Raw genomic sequence first — 24796 nt, 5'->3', positions numbered from 1 at the left:
AACACTTCAAGTGTGTACACAAAACGCAGGTACAACCCAACAAACGCCCGAGACACCTCGCAAGCAAGAGACAATCGTGACCGCGCACGCCACATGAGCGCGGAAGCGAGCTCCGCAACGGCAGAGACCTCTGAAGAAAATGACGCAATTGGCAAGCCTGCCGTGCCCGCAAGCACCTAACGTGAAGCTCAGTAGCGCCGTCTGTGGGGCGAAACCCGCAACTACCGGCCGCTCCGTCTCGTCAATTCTGTGCAGTGCAGCCAAACCTATGAGGCATGCCATGCAAGTTGGCATAGCCTTTTGGCGTCTTTAGTTCCATTACAGTGAACTGGTGTTGCGTGCACATGTTCTAAGTTCGCAGTTAACTTCACGATGAAATATGTGCGTTCTTCACACTAAATAAGAAAAAATCCGCTCCTAACAACCGACCCAACAGCGGTGAGGCATGATGGCAGGCTGCACTGGTTGCTTGGGAAGATGATGAGCATTGTTAGGCAAGCCACTGATGAAATGCGGCCCGGTCTCCCTGTTCTCGCTCAGTGTGTCGCTACCGCAAACGGTACCAGCGTCCGCACTGGAACAAGCCATCGCTGGGCTGGACAAGAATGATGGTAACAAGTGTTATCAAACACTTGTATGTTTACGCACCTATCAATCAACCATGATGAATGACGTCGAAATGTGTGAACTTTTTTAAGTATGAGACCAAGACCCACCAAAAAAAAAAGGTGTAGGTGAAGAAATAAAGACAGATTACTAGCCTATGGTATAGACCTATACCACGGCGCTGCGTCAGGAAAATGCGGTCGCGCTGTCGTCGGAATTTAGTTTCGCATGGTAGGCACTCCGCCGCCGAGCCGCCGCCCGTGTCGCGCCTACCACAGCAGCCGCTCGGTTTCGCGGGCGGTTGTGCGGTTCCATGTGTGAGGTGTTTATTCTATGATGTTACAACGAAGGAAATGCAGTATGTCGATGTGCTTAGTTGCGTCGAAATACGCGAGAGGCTAACGTTTTCATAGGTTTCCTGTTGATGAAAACCGTCGCAAGCAATGGGCCGCTGCGGTAAAAAAGCGAAAGTTGGATTCTCATACCAGATCATCCATTGCGCGCAAAACATTTCGTAACCGTTAAGCTTCTCTTTTATTTTGAGTGGCGTGCATGAGCATGAACCTATGATCTTAGGATCGTTATTAGCGCGTCATTACAATTTCTTGCCGCACTGTGGGGGAAGCTAGATTAGGATTAGCCTTCAAGGTAGGTCGAGCGAGCAGATGCCCCACAAAGCCCGCCACATTCAAATTTATTTTCTTCTCAAAGAAATGCGCCACTTGCAGTGTAGATATCACACGTTCACATACGCAGGCTGCACAGTCACAGCTGCGTTAATTGCAGTATGGATGTCATAAACGCGCCTAAACGTGTCAATTAAATTTCGAGCGCGAAACAAAATGTAAAGGGTTATTGCAGATTTGGAGCGATCGGACGGCCGCGGCCTACAGGTCCTACACAGCCGGCTTCGCCGTCGGGACCGTACCTCGCCGGTCCCATCTCCGAGGCGATCGCTTCTGTCGCCGAAAAAAAAAAAATCTCGAATTTGCTGCGCGTGTTTCGTAAAACAGCGCCTTGTACTAAAAACCACTGGCGCGATCGGGAGCAACTATCTGACGGCATTTCGTCTCCCGGACGGAAACCCAAGCACCGGCCGTCTGAGCGAGGCGGCACGGCTGGCTTGCAAGTATATACTACGTTTCGTTTACTAAGCGCACCAAAGACAGCGTTTACTATTCGTTTGCTATTCGCACCAATTCATTTAAGCCCACGTTATACCACTGTCACACGAGCATGCAAAAACTCTTTTAAGCAAGCGGTCTTTTACCGAGGTGAAAGAGTTTTGAATGAAGAGGTGTTGCGTAGCAGACACACGGTGCGGACGATCTCTTTTTAGTGTTTCCCTTTGAGTACGCTACCGAAAGCGTGGCGCTAGCGTTCGAAACAATATCGAGCAAAATAAACTGATATATCGTGAAATATGAAGTGAAAACTTATTGTGTACACGTTTTTGAAGTAAATTTAACATAGAAAGGTTCATATAAAGATTTATTGTAGTAGTTTGAACAGCGTTTGCAGAACTAGCGAAGTGCACATGTTTGTCTGGCAACAATGGGCTTCTGTTTTTTTTTTTTTTTACGTTGGCTTCAGCATGCCCGACCAGTGGGTCGTGTTTTGTTCCCGCCACGAACGTTCTGTTCCACGTTGAACACCTCGACAAATCGCGTCGGTGTCAACACGTCTGTTGACTTCTTGAATAGGAGTTTTAAACCGCCCATTCTAGGCCGATGCCACTCGCGGGGAGGGGGGGGGGCTATGTGATTGTGCCATACGTGAAGTGGAAACAACAGCCTTCCCGCTTTCGTGCTCCTGTCATGGGCGACCCTACCAAGGAAAAAATCGGCATCGCGTATCTTATGGCAAGGATTCTCGCTCTAGAAACCGAAGCAGACGCCGCGAAGGCACTCACAGACGGTATAAGCCAACAGCTGATCCTGAATAGTTCCACACTGTACGCCTCGGCGCTGTCTGCCAGAATCTGCAACCTAGCGACGTGGGCTTTCAACCGTCATGAAAGATGTTTCGAGGAAACTGTGCCTCATCTCGGTGAACACAATTTTAAGCAGTCGTTTAGAGTGAACCCTCCGACGTTCCGATTCATTGTGGAGAAATTGCGCCTTGTGCTCGAACGACAAAGCACCAACATGCGTTAGCCGATCCTCCCCGAGAAGCGAGTCGCAATTGGCCTATACAAGCTGTGCTCGTCGGCCGCAGATCGAACTGTGGCAAACCTTTTCGGCGTTGGGCGCTCAACCGTCAACGTCATGTACAGGCAGTTTTGCAAAGCAGTTTTCTCTGTGCTGGAAAGCGACTGGGTCAAGAGGATTACTGCTGAGGAAATGGCAAGGTACATCCAGGAATTCGAACTGTCTGCGGTTTCCGTCAAGGTGTTGGAGCCCTCAGTGGATGCGACTTTCCCATTTCGCCACCAAAGGAGCACGCTAGAGACTACCATAATTGTAAAGGCTGGTAAGTGGGCTTAATATAAGTTCTTTCGTGTAAAATTCCGATTTGTGCCAAATTACTGTAGCCGGAAAGCAGTGCTAGTGCACCTTTTTCGTTACACAATACATACCAAGCGGTATGCCTCACGGGCAAGTCTGCATCTCAAGAAAAAAAAAGTGTGGCGTTCTTCCACTTGGCCAGAAGCTTTGGGTCAGCGCATAGTTTTGTTGCTAACATTTTGCAACGTTTACTGACACCGGAGGAAGAAGACCAGCGACGCAGTTTTGACGTGAACTATTTAATGCAACAGGGAGAAGAAACAGGATTGTAGTAGCTGTAACAATTACAACATTCTAATAAGTGCCAGAGAACACAGCATCTCAGCTGCACAGAACGAAATATACTTAACAAACAATAGTGAAAATAAACTGTATGACTGCAAAAAAAAAAAAAAAACATCTTCCACTTTGTACCATGCTGAACACCCGCCATGTTTGCGCAGTGGCTATGGTGTTGGGCTGCTGAGCATGAGGTCGCGGTATCGAATCCCGGCCACGGCGGCCGCATTTCGATGGGGGCAAAATGCGAAAGCACCCGTGTACTTAGATTTTGGTGCACGTTAAAGAACCCCAGGTGGTCAAAATTTTCCGGAGTCCCCCACTACGGTATACCTCATAATCAGAGATGGTGGTTTCGGCACGTAAAACCGCATATTGTTTACCATGCTGAACTCGGCTTTAGTCACTCTGTACTTTGTTCTTTGCAGGTACAGCATAATCTTGCTGGCGCTTGTGGATCACAAGTACCGTTTTAGGTATGTCAAAGTTGGTGCCCCTGAACGTTGCCACGACGCACACGTGTTTGGCCTTTCAAAGGTGTCGAAGATCATTTACAGTCCGCTTTTTGAAACCCCGCTTGCCACACAATAGGCAGCATAGCGGTACCACCAATAATTCTTTGTGATCGGGCTTTTCCATTGGCACGACACCTGATGAAGCCCTTTGGACACCGCGGTGGAATCAACGACGCTGAAAAAAAATTTTAGCTATCATTTATGAGCAGCGAGGAGAGTAGTCGAAAACGCAGTCGGGAGGCTTAAGGCCCGGTTTCGTTTCACAGCAAAGAGGATGGAGTGTCGTGTGGACAATGTCCATTTGGCAATACGAGCATGCTGCGTGCTAAGCAACATTTGTGGAAACTGTCGTTAAAGTGAGGTGCAGCAGTGCAATGCTGAATTTCCACAGCCATCACGCGCAACAGTAGCACAAGTTGGAAATGGAGCAACCATAAGGGCGCGCTTGTACAATACTACAGCCAACGGAGCTAAAATGTTGAACAAATAAACTATAACAGGGGATAAGTTTTTGTTGAAAAACACCACCATTGCATTAACAAGCTTCTCCTGCAACTTGAGTGCCTTGTTGCGAATCTCCATCTCTGACTTGTGTGCTGCTTCAAACTGCTCTCTTAGGGCTCATTCACACTTGCGAGTCGCAGAGGTTGTGCGACCGTCAGTCGCGTGCGACTAGGCAGCGGTTTGAAAAAGCGGATGTTTACACTTGCAAGGGCCACCTCAGAAACCTGCGGGTCGCGTTCTCGTTTGAAACGAGAACTCTCGGGAAGGACACCGCTCGCGCGCGTGAGGGCGTTTCGTCTGCTGTGAGCGCGCCTCCCGCATTCGAGCTCGTGCGGTAGTCAGTCGCTGTACGCAATGTACTACGACGGAGTAAGCGAAGAGGAGGATGTCGTGGCGGCTTCGATGTGCGCCGCGGCCGTACAGGCACATCAAGCGCGTACGCAGAGAAGACGGCGGCGATGGTGGGTCCGGCCATGCCTCCGTTCGCGGGAAGTGGCCGGGCATGCGAGCCGTCTACTTCCGCAGCTACGAGCCCACGACGAGGAATATTACAGAGAGTAAGCTTTCATTTCCAGTGTGTCTCGTGCGGGGTTCGGGTCATGTACGTAGTAACATGTGCTTGTTTTCTTTTGTTTGCCTACTCGTGTAGCTTCCTGCGAATGCCACCGCGCACTTTTGACACACTGTTGGGACTTGTACGGGAATGCATAACCGTGCAGGACAGCAGGTTTCGAAGCGCGATATCGGCAGCCGACCGATTGGCCATGACGTGTCAGGTAAGGCGTATTTACAGGGGAAGTAGTTTAATAACATCAATTATAAAAAGCCATTTAGCGTTGACCTGCTGTATGTAAGTATGGCGAAATAGATAAGTATCATGATTGCACACAGTTGCCTGCAAGCCTTCCATTGGGTGCACTCAATATTCTTGCAATGTCGTTCACCTTTACATTTTACTTCTTTTGCAGGTTCCTGGCCACTGGTCAAACGCTTCGGGAAGTTTCATTTAATTTCCTAGTGGGCCGTTCAACAGCATGCTGTGTGGTTTCAACTGTGTGCCAAGCACCTTGGAACGTTCTAAGGCCACTGTACATCACTCACCCACGCGCAGCTGATGATTGGCTGAAGGTTAGTTATTCTTCATTGGCAACGCATGTCCGCGCTGCTATTCTGTGCTAGTGAAGTCCTCTTTACGTGCACAATTCTTTTATGCGTCACAATAAACACGAATTAGTGACAAAAAACAGAATACTTCAACCCAAAGTGCAGTGCGTAAAGCAATTACAATTTGTTCTGCAGGTTGCGGCCGAATTCGAAGAAGTTTGGAACATGCCACATTGCGTCGGGGCCATCGACGGGAAGCATGTCAATATAGAGGGCCTTTATAATTCGGGCAGCAGTGACCGCAACTACAAGGGCACATTCAGCAAGTGTCTGCTTGCTGTGTGTGACGCCCATTACAGGGGAGAGTGGATATTGTGTGACAATTTCGGCATGCTGTTATTGCACAGTTGTGAAAATGTAAAGGAGAATCATAGGTTTGTATGTTTTCAGGCTACGAAAGTGCGCCAAAGGAAACTGAACAATCTTTCGCACCGTGCAGAGGGCAACAGTGCATGTGAATAGTTTGAGTTGCACTGCACACTGACGGTTACTGTGCACAGCACACTGTTGGACCCGTCCGTGGCTTGAGTCATGTTTAGATTGAAGGAGTTAGCGAGTTTAATAGAAATAAAAGCACAGTTACTGTGAGTCCATTATTGAACGTCCTTTATTTCTTCTCCATACAGGTTCCTGCACATTGAGATGGGGAATTGCGGCAGTGAGAGTGATGGGGGCATTTTTTCCCGCTCGAAGCAGAAAAGCAACATCCTGGGTGGCCACTTGCATTTGCCACCTGTGAGGCTCGTGGGCAGCGAGGGGCCTCTGCCATATTATTTCGTTGGCGACGAGGCGTTCCCGTTGACGGAGTACGTGATAAGACCCTATCTCAGACGAGGTATGCGTTCATATACAAAGTTTTTTTTTCTAAGCTTTCATGTTCGAAATCATTAATCTCTTTGAAGTTTCCGTACTAGTTGTCGTGATCCCAATGAACTGATTTAGGTCTACAAAATGTCGATGCTTGCATGCATCACGGTTTATCCTATGGCACTACTGCACGAAGAAGGAGTATGGGTCCCCGTGTAGTATTTAGAGATTTGTGTACCATTCCAGAAATTCATGCGGCCCTTTTTTGTAGGAACAATTTCTGAAACACATAAGCAGTGTTCAATCAATGTCGATCAACTATGTATGCACGATTGTTGTAGTTGTTTGTAAGCAATGTAATTACACGTGTGCAGTGACTGCACCAGAGGTAATGCATACATACTGAGTTATTTCTGGGAAGAGGATTACCTGACACAAATAACGATCTTGCTAAGTTGTGAAACGTTCAACGTTTGTCAAGACACTAAGGTCATAATGTGTATGCTCAAGAATGCACTGCTGCAACCTTCTGCGAGACACTACTGGTGAGAAGGTGATGTGTGCGACCAGCGTGTCCTTAAATGAGCAGCACATGCATTGGCCAGCATCAGGCTCATACCAGTGGTGCATTTCAAGTAGTGTTCTTTTCATGTTTTCTTGAACGAGACACAAAAGCCCTGCGCCAAGCCAGGCAAGCATTAAAGCATGATGCAGGACCGGTCACTGTGGCACATTAAGAGCGTCATACAGCAAGTGACAGTCATGGAGTACCAAAAAAGGGCAGTGAGTAATTCCATAAGATATGCATCTCAGTTTAATGCAATGGGTGAATAACAGCCGGCGATGCAAACAAAAATGTATGCAAACAGCTCTTTGTAATGTTGTGAAACATCTGCATTGAGCGGCGGTCTCATACAGATACCGCGCATGTATTTGTGTTTATATGTGGCGTTATGGTTCATGTTACGGTAATAGAGATTACGTGATGGTTTTTTGTAAAACTTATTCCTCATATTGTATTGTGCAGGCCTGAATGAAACTGGGACCCACTCTGCAGAGGCATATGAGCGGCGAGTCTTCAATTATCGCTTGAGCCGCGCTCGCCGTATCATCGAAAATGCCTTTGGCATATTGGTGCAACGGTGGAGGATCCTGCGCCGACCCTTTAAGGCGAAAGAAGCCAATATTAACAGATATGTTGGTGCATGTATAGTGCTTCACAACTTTCTCCTTAAAGAGTCCGCCGTATCCTCTGCCATGTACTGTCCAGCTGGCTCCACTGACAGCGAAGATTGGGAAGGGCGGCTATCTCTCGGCAGCTGGAGGAACGATGATCCCACAGGCTCTGTGTTAACGGTGCAACGGCATACAGGATGCAACGCCACACGGTGAGAGGCTTGTTGTACAACTAAACAATTGGTGGCTATCGTGAAATTCCTATCTCAGCCGCAGACATGGCTCTTGAAATAACTTGCAATTTTTATTTGCCACACTAGGCGTTGAACACTGGCAATGACTTTTTTTCAATTTACTGATGCGTCAAGCAATTTGTTTTCTCTTTCGTCGTTGCCGAAATGTTAATGCATTACACGTCCCCAGTGAACGAGGCCAAAATGCAAGTAAACCACTGGGGCACTTAATTTGGGTAGTACATTTTTTTTGCACCATGTAAAATGTCAAGTCATTCATGTTATGTGCGGACAATGACATAAAACTTCACAGTGCAATTATTTTACAGGTATGCCAAGCTAGTTCGCGAAAAGCTGGCGCACCACTTTGTCACGGCAGGTGCAGTACCTTGGCAACACGCTGTGGTCACCGGCATTAATAACTGACACGAGAAGGTATGGTGAACAATGTTGACATTTATTGCATAGAAACTTTGTAGTACACATGTTTTTTTTTGCCATGGTGAACAAACATCATGAATGACTAGCAACAACTTGCTTCTTTTGCAAGATAAACGCAATGAAGCGTTACAAATACTGCATACACAAGTGCAGTGGTGGCATCTGTACGCAGGGGATGTATTTTGCAGTGGTTATTGGTGAACAAATGTGACATCCTTTATCGGTAAATAATTTCCAAAGTCGGTGTTTCTCGGCTAGGTGTGCGCCGCAAATACCACCAATGCGTATTATTGGATTGTAAAATCGTCTCAACGCTAACAAAAAAGTTCCTCTGTCTACGTGTACCGCATTGTTTTTTATTCACTGGTTCTGTGCATTTCTTCACTTTGTTCATTCCTATACGGCATTGTACTGGTGTTGACAATCACTAATTTACAAAAATGCTCGAACCACATTACACCCCGAGATACTGACAGACACTAAGTCACATATGACCTCGTGGCACGCAATGTTATCTCTGAGCAATGTACAACGCCGACTGCAAATACATCTGCATTAGCCTTGGTTTAAGACTTCAGCTTCGTACACCATAACTTCGAAATTATGCATTAAGTCGCGTGCAGTGTGGACAGGCAATTCTCGCAAGCGAGCATCTAGTCGCATGCAAAACAAGGCAATGTTGTCTTTCTGGTGTGTTTCTCGTTGGTGTCTAATTTGCTTGAGGTGGTCGATGCACGCTTCAAACATGTGTTCGTGGTTTCTGGCCTGTCCTGCATTTCTGCAGACGACAAACGTTGAATGGTGCACATAATGTTAGAGGAGGTGGTGAAGCAATACTCTGGTACAAATGCATAGAACAGACAGGACGACAACTGCTGCAGAGACCAAGGTCGAACATGCACCGCATCTTATAGGGAATGGCTCCACAAGAGAAAAGGAAAATGTATGCATGGCCAGAGACGTTATTGCACGTGAGTGACATGGTTTCGATTAGTTTGCTTGTTGATTGTCCTTGCAGTGAATGTATTTTATTCATTTTAATAGTAAAGTCTGCTTTTTACCAATGCTGGCTCCCTCGTCCTGCTTGTTCGGCACAAATGTACTGTAATCATGCACCTATGCAGTGTAGTAGTGAAAGCAGGTCATTTGCATCTGCATGTCCTACAATGTGTAACTCACAATACTGACCAGACAATGCAAATACTCACCGACTATTTTCGCCTGCTTTCTTCTTCTGCATCGTCTTCGCCCTATAATGATGCACACACTTTGAAGCATTAAAATAAACATTTTTTGCACGTTTTTAACTACATTATCTGCAATGCCGGACGCATACCGTTTTGCAGGTGGTGTTGCAGACATGTCTGCTTCTATCACGTCTGGAGTAATTCTGCATTCCAAAAGCATAACAGCAGTTTTACTACAGGTATACCACACACAACGCTTGAGGTGTGCAGGGTTCCGGGGAGAGCGTAGACCCAGCCGCCAGTATTTGCAAGGGTTCTGGGACTCCCCCCCCCCCGCAACTCCACAGTTTTCTTAAATTTTTCTTAGCCATTCGCAAAGTATACGGCTGAGTAACTTGATGTGGCTGTGCAAGAAAAACTACCTCTGTTCTGTGTATCAACAGTACTACAACGCAGTGGTCGTGTGAATACGACGTCTCTAGCTACAGGCGACGTCGTTTTTGTTTACGGTGGTCTATTCTATGCTCATGAGATATAACTTTACAGAATAATAAAATTGCGTTGGAGTGCATACAGCAAGCATTGCCAAATCCTTACTGGGAGCTTACCAATGTCGTTGAAAAGAAAAGTGTACAGTCATTGCATTCCACTAGTACTAACATATGGAGCAGGAACTTGGAGGTTAACAAAGAAGCTCGAGCACAAGTTAAGGACCGCACACAGAGCGATGGAACGAAAAATGGTCGGCCTACCTTTAAGAGACGGGAAGAGAAAGGTGTGGATCAGAGAACAAACGAGCATAGCCAATATTCTAGTTGACATTAAGCGTACAAAATGGGGCTGGGCAGGCCATGTAATGTGTAGGATGGATAGCTGGTGGACCATTAGAGTTACACAATGGACACCAAGAGAACGGAAGCGCAGTCAAGGACGGCAGAAAACTAGGTGGGGTGATTAAGTCACGAAATTTGCAGGCGCAAGTTGGAATCAGACAACGCAAGACAGGGCAATTGGAGATCACACGGAGAGGCCTTCGTCCTGCAATGGGTATAAATATAGGCTGATGATGATTTTACGGCATATGTCATTGAACACATTGTGATAGCGTTGGTATCACTTGTTTCATGTTAGTGCCATGAACTGAGAAAATAATAACACTTGCGAAATGGTTTCTCCTCTTTGTGGAAGGGAATGTGTACAACTGCACACCATCGTATGCCACTCTGTCAATGTGCTCGAATAACTACAAACCCTTCATAAATTACGTCAGACTTTAGTCGCTGTGTACAGCGAAGAACAATCTAGCTCCGCATTACGTATTGAAGTAACACGTTCATGAATTGACCTCTGTCACAATAATCACATTGTTTCTTACTCTTGCCTGCAGGCGCTTCCCCCGGCATCGCTGTCATTCGAGAGACACGAGTACACTTCATGGAGCTCCTGCTGTGTTTCCATACAACTGCAATGCAAAAGATGACACCACTGTATTACCCATGCATTTTACTGTCTCAACAAATGCAGTGCTCATAAAAAACAAACCACGGTGACAATAGTTATGTTCACAGAACAAATTTGTAAACAAAATGTGGTCTTGTCAAACTGATCACAGCTACTGCTATATTTAACTGTAGCTCAGTGAGGCCATTACATTTCATCACAAAACAAACGTCAAACTATACTGTCACTACAATGTTGTAAACAGTTACATGATTGTCGAAATGTAGCGGGCCTGCTCAAGCAGTCGTTACTCACTTGAAGGTCTGCACCAGACAGAGCAACTTCCCAATAGGAGGAAGTGGGGTAGGGGTGGAGTGTTTTATGCGCCGATGAGGCAACACATTTCCATAAAGCATGGGAGAGGGTGGTCTTCTGCTGACAAGATGTGCTTTTGCCATGGCGCCCGCTCTGTTGGCTAATCTGCGGTAATGGTAGTGTTGCTCTGTGAGGTCTGTAGTCATGAAGCGTGAGCGTGTATGTAAGATGCGTGCGTGGGTGTGGTGTTGACTTTTTCTGTTCTCTGTCTGTGGATCCACGACAACATATCCCACTCTTTCATCCTGTTGGCCGCCTGATCAGGTCTCAGGTGAGCGCACGCTAGTTGTCTTGTGGTCCAGAAATTCGAATGCAGGGAAGCGTGGCTGCCGAACATTGCTGGAGGATGTGACACGCTTGTGTTGGTGATAGGCCAGGACCGTATGCCCGACATGCCACTTGCGCGTAGTTGATGCGCCTCAGCTCAAGCTTACCTCCTACACGCACTGTGTTGCCTGTACATGTGCCTTGTCACTGGTGCCACTTCAATTGTCACCGGGATCATATGGCGTTGGGCTACCGTTTGTAGTGGTAAAAGGGTGTTTTAATTTCAATATCTTACTTTCTCGAGGAGCGATGTGCGGGTTTATGTGTTTTGCGGGCTCGCTTGGTGAACTAAGGTTGTACCTTACAAATTCACTCACCTCTCTCCGCTCTCATCAACCACATACGTGAGGCCTGAAAAAGATTTAAAAAAAATTGTGTGTTACACATACCTGCCCATTCAAATTCATCTATCACAACACACTGTAGCACAATTATCCTCCTTAACGCATGACTGTCACTACTTGTTTTTTTTTCTTGTGCAAATGTTTGTACAGTGTCACAGGATCCTGTGGTGGTGCTCAGTTTCTTACCTCGTGTCAGCATCTTCTGAGCTGCAGAGGACACTGGAATAAATGGAAATAACATGCTCGTTCACTTTTTCCTACTTGTGCTAAGTGCCCCGAGGTAGAAGTATGAAATGATAAAAGCATGTCTAGGTGTACAATCGTACACAAACTTTGGCCACACCTTTTTGCTTCACCATGCCGCACAGTTAGATAGGGTCAATTGGCACTAAAAGCAATCTCAGAGACATTCTAGACTACCATAGCTACAACATAGTGTGTATCTAACAGCTGTTAGCATTGCAGTTACGCAAGAAGCGTGCACTTGAAAGAACTGATTGCACGGTTTCATATCATGAAACTGGCTTCCCCTCACAGGATATACGGTACTGGTTACTACTTGTAATGTTTCAACTGTCACTGAATCATTGTGGGCCTATTGCTGTTGCTTGAATAAACTTTCCTGTTCAACATCGCTTGACTTAAGCCACATTTAGCCTGGGTGACTCTGTTTTCTTTCCCGCATGCATGCATGCAATTGCATCCTTGACTTCACTGCTCGTCTTTTTCACTAGCTGTACCAACCCATTAAACTCACAGTGAAGGCTGTGGTGCTGTCTCCATCAGTTCCACCATGGCTGGGAAGTGGGGCCATTTAATTGTGGGGATGTCTGCAGCCCCAGCACCGCTCTTCTGTTTATCTCGAATTTCTTGCCGTTTTCGCATATACACATCTTTAATGTTCTTAAATTTCTTCTCAGCTTCAGTCCCTAGAAGATACAAAAAAAATTAAAAATAAAATCACGCATGCGTTCACGCAACAAATTAACTATCATTCTAAACACGTCTGTGCATGCAGCTTGCTTTTTTTTGTGTATGGTGCAGCGAGATTTCCTTATGTTTGAAGCACCAGAAATGTTTCTTTGCGTTACATTTTCGGCGCTACGTGCCGGTGAAGAAAACGCGTACGCGCATGCTTGCTTAAAGCTCGGTGTCACAATGTGTGCGCCTGCGACAGAAAGTATCGGGTTCGGGACATTGCGAGCGATAACACATAAGCAAAATCGAACTTTGAAGCGCCGTTTGTTTTGCACTATCGCCGCCTGCAGACGACACACAAACGATCGAGCGCGCGGTCTGGAGCAACATTATTGGCCAGTGATTGTTAATCCCGAGACCATTTCAACCAGCCGCTACCTTCAACCGACACAAACGCCATGCAACATGACCCTGGACGTCTAGCGCCCAGCGTCCAGCGCTCAATGGCAATCCAACCAACGCGCTCGAGCGTACGGCCGCCGGTACACAACATGACCAGACGATCTCGTCTGCACAACACCACGGCGCTGCCCATACAAATACCTATCTAAGAATGCTCCGCTATTTCCTTATTCGTTACAGTAACGCGCTTGCTCTAAAAGTTTAATTCCGAGCTACGAAATTGCCTGCAAAGTGTTGCTCCTTTCACCATACAAGTCCTGCTCTTGCCAGTCTCTCAAAGTTAATTTCTCAAAAGTGCGGGGTACTTACGAGAATATGCCGAATATCTTCCCAATCTCCAGCCATGCAAGGTCTTTCTTCATTCGGTCCTTGAAGTCTGCGTGCCTCTTGTTGTACAAAAATGGGTACTCCTTGACCGCATTCAGGAGGACCTCGGTGGAGTACTCCATGTTTTCGTCTACAAGACACTTTCGTTTTTCCACCGGCAATGACAACTGGAAGTCTCGCGCGATACTTCCGGGACAACGCTGATTGGTTTAGCGGTTTGCGACTCGCAGTCGCAAGGCTGGAAAATCGAGCAGCGTGCGACTGGCCTGCGACCGTCGCTTTTCGACCTATGCGACCATTTGCGACTGTCCATTTGCGACCAGAACGGTCGCGCGACCTCTGCGACTCGCAAGTGTGAATGGGCCTTTAGGAGTCGCTGCTCCTCGAACATCTTCCCCTGGAAGTCAGCAGTCGTGGCCCTTCGTTTCCTGCGGGTGCCATCCGAGCTGTCACTGGGAAGGCTTCTGCTTCCCTGAATAGAGTTTTCGTCGTGGTGGCTGCTTGCAAATCTCAGGTGCCGGAGACTCAGGGGCGGACATTCTTCAAGTATTGTGGCTTCGACATCTGGATAGGACGACGAGCTGGAGTCCATCATGCCGAAGATGAGCTGCGTTTCAAGAAGACAGCCAACTGGATTAGTTCACATGCTAAGCAGCAGCAAATCTGAATTTTCAATATCTTGATGCGAGTGTAGCAGATTCATTTGACTAATTTTAGTTTCACTTTAATGTTCATTATACACTGTATTAGTCAGTACTGTTCGTGCTAAACTATATTTGTTTGTTTGTGCCACTGTGGCATATTAAATCGTACTTAATTGTGCTGATGTAACTTATATGCAAAAGAAATAAATGATTTCTGAAAATACTGAGTGCCACTAAAATGTGTTCATTGAGTGTCATTTATTGAAATGAGTCATTATATTATGTGATGAACAACTAATGTGAATTTCTTCGACATTTTTTATAATCGCACGCACAGTGTGCTACACCTGTGTGCGCAATGGGTTACAGCTCCAAAACAGTAAAAGCCACATCTATCACTCAATGTGTTGACGTTTACTTGGTTACTTTGCAATAAAGAATATACTTTTCACTAAGTGTTACTTCCTCTACTGAGGCACTGTTGCTTGTGGTGCCTATGCCGCTCCCAGCCTCCTCCATTAGGGTCGTTTACAGGCAGGGAGCCTAGGAATCTGTGTACTTCTGAGAAAAACGGACAGCTTGGTGGGGAGGACCCCGTTGTGAGTTGTTTCAGGCACTTCCTGAACATTAACAAAATAAATATGAGTAAACAACTATTAAATCATACCCAGCAATGACTACCAGTGCATACAAAACGCAACATGTTTAAATAAAGTATAGACTAGCGAAGTTAAACCTCTGTCGACAAAATTGACATGCGATCTTTCGCACCTCTCAGAAAAGCATTGCGTGAGTTGTGCGAGAAAAATGGAAGTTGCAGTCACATCTCGAGATATTAAGACTTGCTGGCTACTTAATTATTCTTAACATCTTCCGTCCTGACGGAAAGCAGCGCATTGTGAAGTGCGCCTTCCCTTCGTTTTATATGACACGTTCCGGCTCATAACTGGTAACTACACCAGGCTTTATAGACGTTTGTAATTTTTTCAGGGCGTGTGACTGCTAATTAGCATTCATTGCAGTAGGCTGTCACTGTAAACGATTGCAGAGAAAGCGTGCAGTTCACTTTTGTGCCGCAGAATACACCGCTATAACAATGCAGCGAAACACATCATATCCGAAACCAAGCAGAATGCCAAGACCTATGTATGCAACAGCGAAAACAAGATCTCGATGCGCATGACACAGCTCTCAGGCGGCTAGGACGCGCCCAGCTTACTGCCATGCTTTTTCTCACCTGTAAGTGTGTCCCAAGTTCTCTATTTTCGTGTGCACCTGTTCCTTCGTGCGGGGAACACCCGCGCTTGTGAGCGCTCCTGCAATACTGGCGTACTGTACACGTCTCCGTTGTGCTTCTGCGCGCGTAGCGAGCGGAGGTTGTCTTCCCACAGCTTGATAAGTGTCCACGGGTCCCTCTCCGACCATTGTAGCCGCTGTTTCTTGCGTGCGCCCACGGCTGTTCGGTCAGCGGCGTTGGCCATGGATGCTCACAATATCGCGCGTGCGGTTTTTCTCGTTCGTGCGGCGCGCGTTTTCTGTAAGCGTTGTTACGTAACAACCTGGTCCAGAGTATACCTTGGAAGTTTACCACGAGGCAGCCCCTTTCATCAGCGTCGCCTAGAGGGCGATAGTGGTCGACACCGACGGTGAAGGCAGACAAGCGTCCCAAATCGGCAGGGCGCCTTTCATCAGCGTCGCCCACCGACCATTACGAGTTGACCGGATTGAGGCGAGAGGCCAACTTCCAGGAATTACTACCATGGGAACGACAAGAATCTCGGTTTCCTAGATAACCATGCAGTAGCAGCAAATTCGAGGGCGAAGATGCAACAGTACAGGCGGAGTTCAGTGAACAATACAACCCCTGTGATTGACCGCACCAAGGTTAGGAGATTCCCCAGTCGAAAGTCCGGGGGAACACGAAGAGATTCAAAGCGGAGACCGGTAGCGCAGGGGCTGGTGTTGACGTCACCTGATACGAACTCAGACGTTGAATATGCTCCTGATGGAGGGGGCTTCCGTACCAGGGGCCAGTGTACAGCGCACTATGATGAGCTGCAGGCCAGATCGCAAGCGCTGTCGGCCGTCACGGTGGCGGTCAGCGAGCTAGGCCTATCGTCTCGTTCGGCCGTGTTCCGATGGGGGCGAAATGCAAGAACGTTTCCCTGGGTCCACTTTAAAGAACCTCACGTAGTCAAAATTAAACCGGCGCCCCTACTACTGTGTGCTGCATAATGAAATCGTAGTTTTAGCAGCCTCCACTCCCATCCCATTCAAAATAAAAAAGAAAAGCGCCATCCTCGCGTGCAAGCGAAGTGGGCGAAGCCTACGCGACGTCGTTATAGGGGCTAAAATATATCGACGGTGCCTACCACTGTTTACAGACATGGTGTAGGTCTATACAGCATAGTTTTTAGGTACACGACAGCCTCGTAATTGTAAAATGAATCATTGTTGGCCTCACGCCAACACTCATAAGTTTAATTTGCCTCATGACAACTAAGAACTCTGTCAGCAATATAGGTGCGGTCTTGAACTGTACCTTACCGAAACTAATGAGATCGAGTGAAACCTCGGAGCTCAGTGATTGAATAAACCAAGAAATATGCTTTTCCATTTGAGACGCACTGATATTTATTTTATTTACATATACTGCCATCATGTACAGCAAGATATTGCAGGAGTGGGTATATACATATCTTCAATAAATTGAATACATTTCTGATGAAAAAAATAACGACGCAGAAAAAGCAATATTAGGAAAGCATAGTTGATTACTGAACATAATTGGGCATAATTAATCATTCGATGACTCACGCAAGGAACTCTCAAAACCATTCCAAATTGCAAATGTATGTTGAAAAAAAACTGAAACAATCGATGAATTCAAAGGAACGATGTTGTCACGATTAATGCTGATGGGCCGAGAAGAAGAGTTAGTGAAAACAATAGGTGCTTGGTATAGGTTTTCCCATGAGCAGTTTATGTAGCAGAACAACACGGTCATAAGTACGTCTATGGACCAGATGTTTTAGTAGCATTATAAGCATGTGATAGAAGTGGCGGTCATAACGATTATATATAAATCTAATGACCTTTTCTGTATAGTAATTGTAAAAAAGATTTGAAACTGCTTTAAAATTTAGTGACATTTGCCATGTTCTGCTCCATTCGCCAAAAACGCGCGAATACTTCATTCAACTCTAACTGATCATGAGTACCAGTTATAGTAGCAAAGGACGCAGTCATAAACATATAGTCTTACTTGAACAGAAGACACTGCAATTACGTCGACGGCATCGTTTATACAGATAACAAACAGCAATGGACCCAAGACAGACCCCTGTGGTACACCAGATGTGACATTTAAAGGGCCCCTAAACCATCCAGGCGTGGTGGCGTGGAGCAGAGGTAGAACACCCGACTTCACATCTGAAGGTCGTAAGTTCGAATCCTGCTCCAGTGCACTACATTTTCAGGCATGGAGTAGTGCCTGACACCGGCAAAAAATATTGCCGAGAGCTAATGGGGCTATACTAGTTCAGGTGCAACCAAACTAGGCAGGCCCACTAAGCTTCATCAAAGTCACTCCCTCACCAGAACAGGAATTGGCCTCCCTGGTGCAGTATTCGGCCACTACCTCCCTCATGAATCCGACAATTAACCCATGGCCCTCAGTCGCCAGCGGCTGCGGAGCACCTGACCAAGGCGGCGGTCAGACCTGCGACGTGGCAGAGGGTGCCAAGAATCCCTGGGTCCGGACAGGCCGCCAATGGAAACTGAACCTGGCAACGTTCAACACGCGTACCCTCTCGAGTGAGACTAGCTTAGCAGGACTACTTGAGGAATTATCAGACATTGCCTGGGATATTATTGGCCTTAGTGAAGTTAGAACTGGTGAGGCTTACACCATGCTGACTAACGGCCACATCCTCTGCTACAGAGGTCTTCCAGAAAAGAGAGAATCCGGGGTAGGATTTCTAATTCATAACATAGCGGGCAACATTGATGAAATCTACAGCATTAGTGGGAAGGTAGCAGTCGTCGTAATAAAGCTGAATAGGAGGTACAAAATGAAGGTAGTTCAAGCCTACGCCTCAACTTCCAGTCACGATGATGAAGAAATAGAACAGTTTTATGAAGATGTCGAATTTGCAATGAGAAAGGTGCAAACTCAGTATACTGCAGTCATGGGCGACTTCAATGCAAAAGTGGGGAAAAAGCAGGTTGGCGAGCAAGCAATTGGCAACTACGGCATCGATTCCAGGAATGCAAGAGGAGAGATGTTGGTAGAATTCGCGGTAAGGCATAGGCTCCGAATAATGAATACATTCTTCAGGAAGCGCAGCAACAGGAAGTGGACCTGGAAAAGCCCTAATGGAGAAATAAGGAATGAAATAGATTTCATACTCTCTGCCGATCCGAGCATAGTGCAGAATGTAGAAGTGTTAGGTAAGGTAAAGTGCAGTGACCATAGGTTAGTGAGGTCTAGGATTTCTCTAAATTTGAAGAGAGAAAGAGTGAAATTACTCAAGAGGAAACATGCCAACCTAGACGCAGTAAGGGTGAAAGCAGACCAATTGAGGCTGGTGCTCGCAAACAAATATACAACTTTAGAACAAGAAGATGAAGATAACATAGAGGTAATGAACGAAACCGTAACTAGGCTGATCTCAGAAGCAGCAATTGAAGTGGGAGGTAAGGCACCAAGGCAACCAGTAGGGAAGCTCTCCCAAGAAACAAAGGACCTAATAAAGAAACGACAAAACATAAAAGTTTCGAACTCAAGAGATCAGATAGAATTCGCTGAACTGTCAAAACTGATCAACAAGAAGAAAGTAAGAGATATTCGAAATTATAACGTGGGGAAGATTCAGGAAGCCGTAAAATATGGACGCAGCATAAAATCAGTAAGAAGAAAGCTTGGCATAGGACAAGGCAAGATGTATGCACTGAAATATAAGCATGGTAATATCATCAGCAATTTCGATGACATAGTAAAAGCAGTGGAAGAATTCTATACTGACGTGTACAGTTCCCAAAACAGCCAAGCTACTTTCATTAGAAATAGTGATGAACCGGATACAGAAGCTCCTTCTATAGCTAGCGATGAAGTTAGAAGGGCCATGAAAGACATGACCAGGGGAAAAGCGGCTGGAGAAGATGGAATAATTATAGATTTAATCAAAGATGGAGGAGATATCGTGTTTGAAAAGCATGCGGCCCTTTATACGCAATGCCTCACAACTTCAAGTGTACCAGAGAGCTGGAAGAACGTCAACGTTATACTTATCCATACGAAGGGAGACGTTAAAGAATTCAAGAATTACAGACCCATTAGCTTGCTTTCAGTATTGTATAAGATATTCACTAAGATAATTTCCAATAGAATCAGGGCAACACTTGACTTCAGCTAACCAAGAGAAAAGGCTGGCTTCAGGAAGGGATATTCTACGATGGATCATATACATGTCATCAATCAGGTAATCGAGAAATCTGCGGAGTGCAATCAACCTCTCTATATGGCTTTCATAGATTATGAAAAGGCATTTGATTCAGTAGATACAAGCAGTCATAGAGGCATTGCGCAATCAAGAAGTACAGGAGGCGTACGTGAATATCTTAGCAAATATCTACAAGGATTCCACAGCTACCTTGATTCTCCACAAGAAAAGTAGAAAGTTACCTATCAAGAAAAGGGTCAGGCAAGGAGACTGCATGGTAAGAAGTATTCAAGCTCTTAGACTGGGCAGACTTAGGAGTGAGGATCGACGGCGAATATCTCAGCAACCTTCGGTTTGCAGATGACATTGTCCTATTCAGCAACAATGGAGACGAATTACAACAAATGATTGAGGATCTTAATCGAGAAAATGTAAGAATTGGGTTGAAGATGAATATGCAGAAGACAAAGATAATGTTCAATAGCCTGGCAAGGGAACAAGAATTCAGGATCGCCAGTCAGCATCTAGAATCTGTAAAGGAATACGTTTATCTAGGTCAATTAATCACAGGGGACCCTGATCATGAGAAAGAAATTTACAGAAGAATAAAATTGGGTTGGAGTGCCTACGGCAGGCATTGCCAAATCCTGACCGGGAGCTTACCACTGTCGTTGAAAAGAAAAGTGTACAATCATTGCATTCTACCGGTGCTAACCGTATGGGGCAGAAACTTGGAGGTTAACAAAGAAGCTCGAGAACAAGTTAAGGACCGCACAAAGAGCGATGGAACGAAAAATCTTAGGAGTAACGTTAAGAGACAGGAAGAGAGCGGTGTGGATCACAGAACAAACGGGGATAGACGATATTCTAGTTGACATTAAGCGGAAGAAATGGAGCTGGGCAGGCCATGTAATGCGTAGGATGGATGATAACCGGTGGACCATTAAGGCTACAGAATGGATACCAAGAGAAGGGAAGCGCTGTCGAGGACGGTAGAAAACCAGGTGGGATGATGAAGTTAGGAAATTTGCAGGCGCAAGTTGGAATACGCTAGCGCAAGACAGGGGTAACTGGAGATCGCAGGGAGAGGCCTTCGTCCTGCAGTGGACATAAATATAGGCTGATGATGATGAAACCACCCAGATGTCGAAATTTAGTTGTGGTGTTGCAGTTGTCCACGAATCTACAACGAACACGTAGCCTCGAGAATTTTTCTGAATGGTGCCGTAATAGCGGAGTTACGCGCGTTTGATGATCGAAAAACGGCCCTCGCTTCTTTCGCTCTTTCCTTCGCTACGGCTGGTCTCTCCTCCTCACCGATTGCTGCTCCAAATGTCACGTGACATACGTCATCACCAACACGCTTCTCAAAACACTGCCTACTTCCGGTTAAGCACGTCCACGCTAGCCATGCTAGCGGCACATATGCGGACGACGATACAGCGTCCAGTCTGCCGCGCGAGAGGTGTCCAAAGTAGACGACAGATCGGCCGGCGCCCCGCCCGCTGCACGATCAACGGGCCAATCGAAGACCGCGAAGCTGCGCGCCCCTGGCACCGGAAACGAAAACATCGGCTGCAGCTGAGTGCTGTTGTGTCTGGCGGTCCCTCGGGACAAAGGAGGCCGGCGCCGACTCAGACGCGCCAACCTGGCGCCCTTTCTCGCGGCCGAGAATTGTCACCTGGGACTGAGGGATTAGCAGTTGGTCTCGGGGCTACCTCATGCGTGGCTAAACGGCAGCGTCGCCCCTTGGTGCGGTCCCGTGAATTACCAGCGCCGCCCGAACCACGACGACGCTACGCCGACTGCTGCCTTTCGAGACAGCCACCGCCCTACCTGGTTCCGCGAACTGACCACTATGGAGAGGCGAATCTTGAAAGGGGCCCGCGTCTGGCAATCCCAGGGGAACGACATCAACGTTCGGTTCCCAAGGTGTCAACCGCTGCCTGTGTTCGGGGGCGACCTAACAAGATTGGAGGCGGAGCCCGGCGGGAAACGACGACACATCACGTGCGGGATATGGCCACCTGATCCAAGATGCTGATTGGCTAAAAGAACTAGTGTGTTCCCTCGTCGAGTGAAAGAGGGAAACGAAAGGGATAAAACAGGGGACTTGAGTGTTGTGAGACGCTAGAGGCTTGACGATGTAGAGCACGCTCGACCATGGAGAACGCTCGGAGATGTAAACGCTACTACATGCAAAGATGGAGCACGTAGACGGCTCCAACATCATGGAGCCCTTCTTGTAAAATACCATGTACAGTGTATATAAAACAATTTTCTAATCTCCCTGGATATCTCCTCCTCTTGGCACCTGGCACGGCACCATACATGCAACCTTCGATGGACCCACGGAAATCGCCATTCGCAACAGTGCACAGCTACCGACGGGAGACGACCGTCTCGGCTGTGCTGGCATCGTAGCCGACGGCGCCGCTAATATCAGCGTAGTTTTCTGCTTTGTGTACAATTATTGCGCAGAGCGATAACAACGATAATAAAATATTGCAGCTTGTGAGCGTCGGTAATTCATTTCTAAGCGCAGTCCGCTTTAGCTTTGAAGGCAACCGGAAAAGGCCTAGCAATGATATCGGCGCCGTCGAACGATCAGCGGCGGTGAGGCTGCCGCACAAATGAGTCCCGGTCTCATCCTCTCTACGTACGGCAAGGAAGTCTCGTCGCGCGCGAGCAAAATCGCTCTCGAACGGCGGCCTGCGAATGGCAAACGGCGTGCGGCGAGTTAGCGTGCCGGTAACGTGGACGTAAACTCGTCGCTTCTCGGCTACCCGCTGTTGCTGCGGTGCCGGCGCGTGTTATGCGAAGCGTGCCGCTATGGGGCTCTTGCGTTGCCCAGGGGGCGCTGCAAAAATGGTGCTAAAATGCGCCCTCAATCCGAAACTGGGTAGTACCAAGCTCGGTCGTCTGCTTCGGCAAGCACGTTTACAATATGGACCCGCCACTTTCGGTTGTGTTGTACCACGGCTTGCAGCGAATATAGGGCGGCCGAAGATTTTTCCATGGGTGGCATGCTGCGCAAAGGCAAGAAATTATGCAACCCGAATACGTGTACGCCGTTCAAAAAATAAGCGGCGAAGTTTTTGCGCGGTGTCAATCGCAAGTGAAGCGAGTCACGCTCCTGCGAAGTTGAACTTCAGGTAAGGTTTCCGCGCTGCTAGATTCAGGCGCACAAACGCGAGGAAATGCTTTCTATAAATGAATTGACAGCAGCCATAAGCAGACATGTGTACGGAACTGCTCGAGCGCACGACGGTACGCGCCGCGACGGCAGCGGTCTTTCAGCATGCCGCGGTGTACGAACTGCTCGAGCGCACGATCGTACGCGCCGCGACGGCAGCGGTCGTTCGACATGCCGCGAAACGGCAGGTCTCCTGCAATCTTTGTTGAGTGCTTGCCGCTAGACAAGTAGTTATGCCTGCGCTGTAGTAGTGGCTATCTGTCTAGCAATTGATAAATAACTGATGCAATGCATATAAGCTCGCACTAACGTACGTACGTGCGAATCGCGCTGCCGCGCGCTCGTGCACTGCTCGCTTGATGTAGCTTTTAGTGACAGCGCTCGAACATCGATGTGCTGTAATCAATACTACCTTGCTGTGCTGCCTCAACGTGCTGGCTTGAGGTCAAGGATGTGCACATTCAACTCTCTAACCTCTGCTGCTCGTAGTGGGGTAGTGAATTGTCACCGATCAGCCCGACCATTTGTGGTCATTTGCACACACTTGGTCACTTAACCACTTCGCACGGGTCGAATTGTTAATTGTCGCTGTGGCCGGGTCTCGGATCGTGAATCACCAGCCATGCCTGCTGCTATGTCGGTCTCCCATTTCGCTTACCCAGCGCGACGAACTGCAGATATCCAGCGCGCCCGACGCTCCGCAGCGTGAGGCCTTGAAGGAAAACGGTAGAATCTGATGTTGGGATTCAGGCCGTCTTGTTCATGGCAGCCCACGACGCAGCAATAACTACGGTGACGCTTTTTCGAGGCTGAGCTAGGTCTCTCCGGATTGGCGTCGCCGATGTCTTCTGCTTCCAGCATTACGTCCCACGGCACACGGAGAGTCCGTTTTTGTAAAACGGATAAACGGTAAGCTGGCTGCGGCCAGCTCGCAGCCTGTTCGCCATGGTCTGTGAGAAGTGACGAGCCTTTTCGCACTCGAAACAGGGCAGAAAAAAGTGCGAATCGACGCAAAACGCGGGCTAGAAACGTGCTTCGCCACAGCCAGGGCTCAATACTATCCAAGCTGGTACTACCCAGATGACGTTTTTCGCCGCCACCAGGCGCCGCTACTATACCTCAAACTCTAGTGCAAGACGCGGATAGACCCTGTGTTGCGCGCACGTCTGGAAAGGCCAACACTGTCGCACTCTGTTGGCGCAGCTAATGAGACCGCTAAGCATGACTGTGTTGGAACACGAGCGATTTGACACTTGCGTTGCGGGCTGTAATTACCTATGCGCAAGCGCGCACAAGCGAGCAACACGGCGAGAACGAGCAGGGAGCGCGCGTACCTGCTAGCAGACAAACCGTAAGTCGTAGGTTCTTGTTCGACCAATAGACATCGTTTCCGCCGTTGACATCACCAGATTCCCCCTGCTGACATCATGACGACCGCTGGGGTTACCGGAAAGGCGAGGGGAGGAGGATGGCATTGTTTTTTTTTTTGGTTTTGTGGCGCGCTCGCGGCGCGTAGCGCTGCATCGTTTGGCATCGTTGATCGTGACGGCATTCTGAACTCGATGCGCCTGTTTACTTGGAATGTTCAAAAATATCTAAGGTGGTTTAGGGGTCCTTTAAACGAGATGAGTGGACACGGTCAAGTGCAACAAACTGCATGGGTTCCTGAACCTAGGTAGTCCTGTACCTAGTATTTTAGAATCATGAATTATTGCCTTGAGTTTAATGAGAAGTTTGTTATGACACACTGTATGAAAAGCTTTACTGTAATCAATGAAAATGGCATCAAGCTGTCCTCTATGGTTAATTAAGGTGGTAGGCCACTCAAAATATTTTTGTTTTATAAAATGGAAGCCAGTATTTAAATAACTATGATCCTGAATAACCATGCCTTATCTTA

At 47.3% G+C, this 24796-nt stretch overlaps 1 protein-coding gene and 1 long non-coding RNA gene across 2 annotated transcripts in view; one reads left to right on the top strand and one right to left on the bottom strand.

Moving 5' to 3' along the window:
• The window catches only part of LOC125943497 (uncharacterized), a 79498-nt gene that overhangs the window by 12572 nt on the left and 42130 nt on the right, over nucleotides 1–24796 (bottom strand). The gene's annotated exons all lie outside the window — the stretch shown is intronic.
• Nucleotides 7514–12545, top strand: LOC125943120 (uncharacterized). Its single transcript, XR_007465573.1, has 3 exons — nucleotides 7514–7770; nucleotides 8121–8226; nucleotides 10807–12545. It is a non-coding gene; the product is annotated as an uncharacterized LOC125943120 (long non-coding RNA).

Source organism: Dermacentor silvarum, chromosome 2 (genome assembly GCF_013339745.2).
Source record: "Dermacentor silvarum isolate Dsil-2018 chromosome 2, BIME_Dsil_1.4, whole genome shotgun sequence".
In the NCBI taxonomy this organism is placed as follows: Eukaryota; Metazoa; Arthropoda; class Arachnida; order Ixodida; family Ixodidae; genus Dermacentor; species Dermacentor silvarum.
Note: the sequence above shows the minus strand (reverse complement) of the source record. Positions and strands in the feature narration are given on the sequence as shown.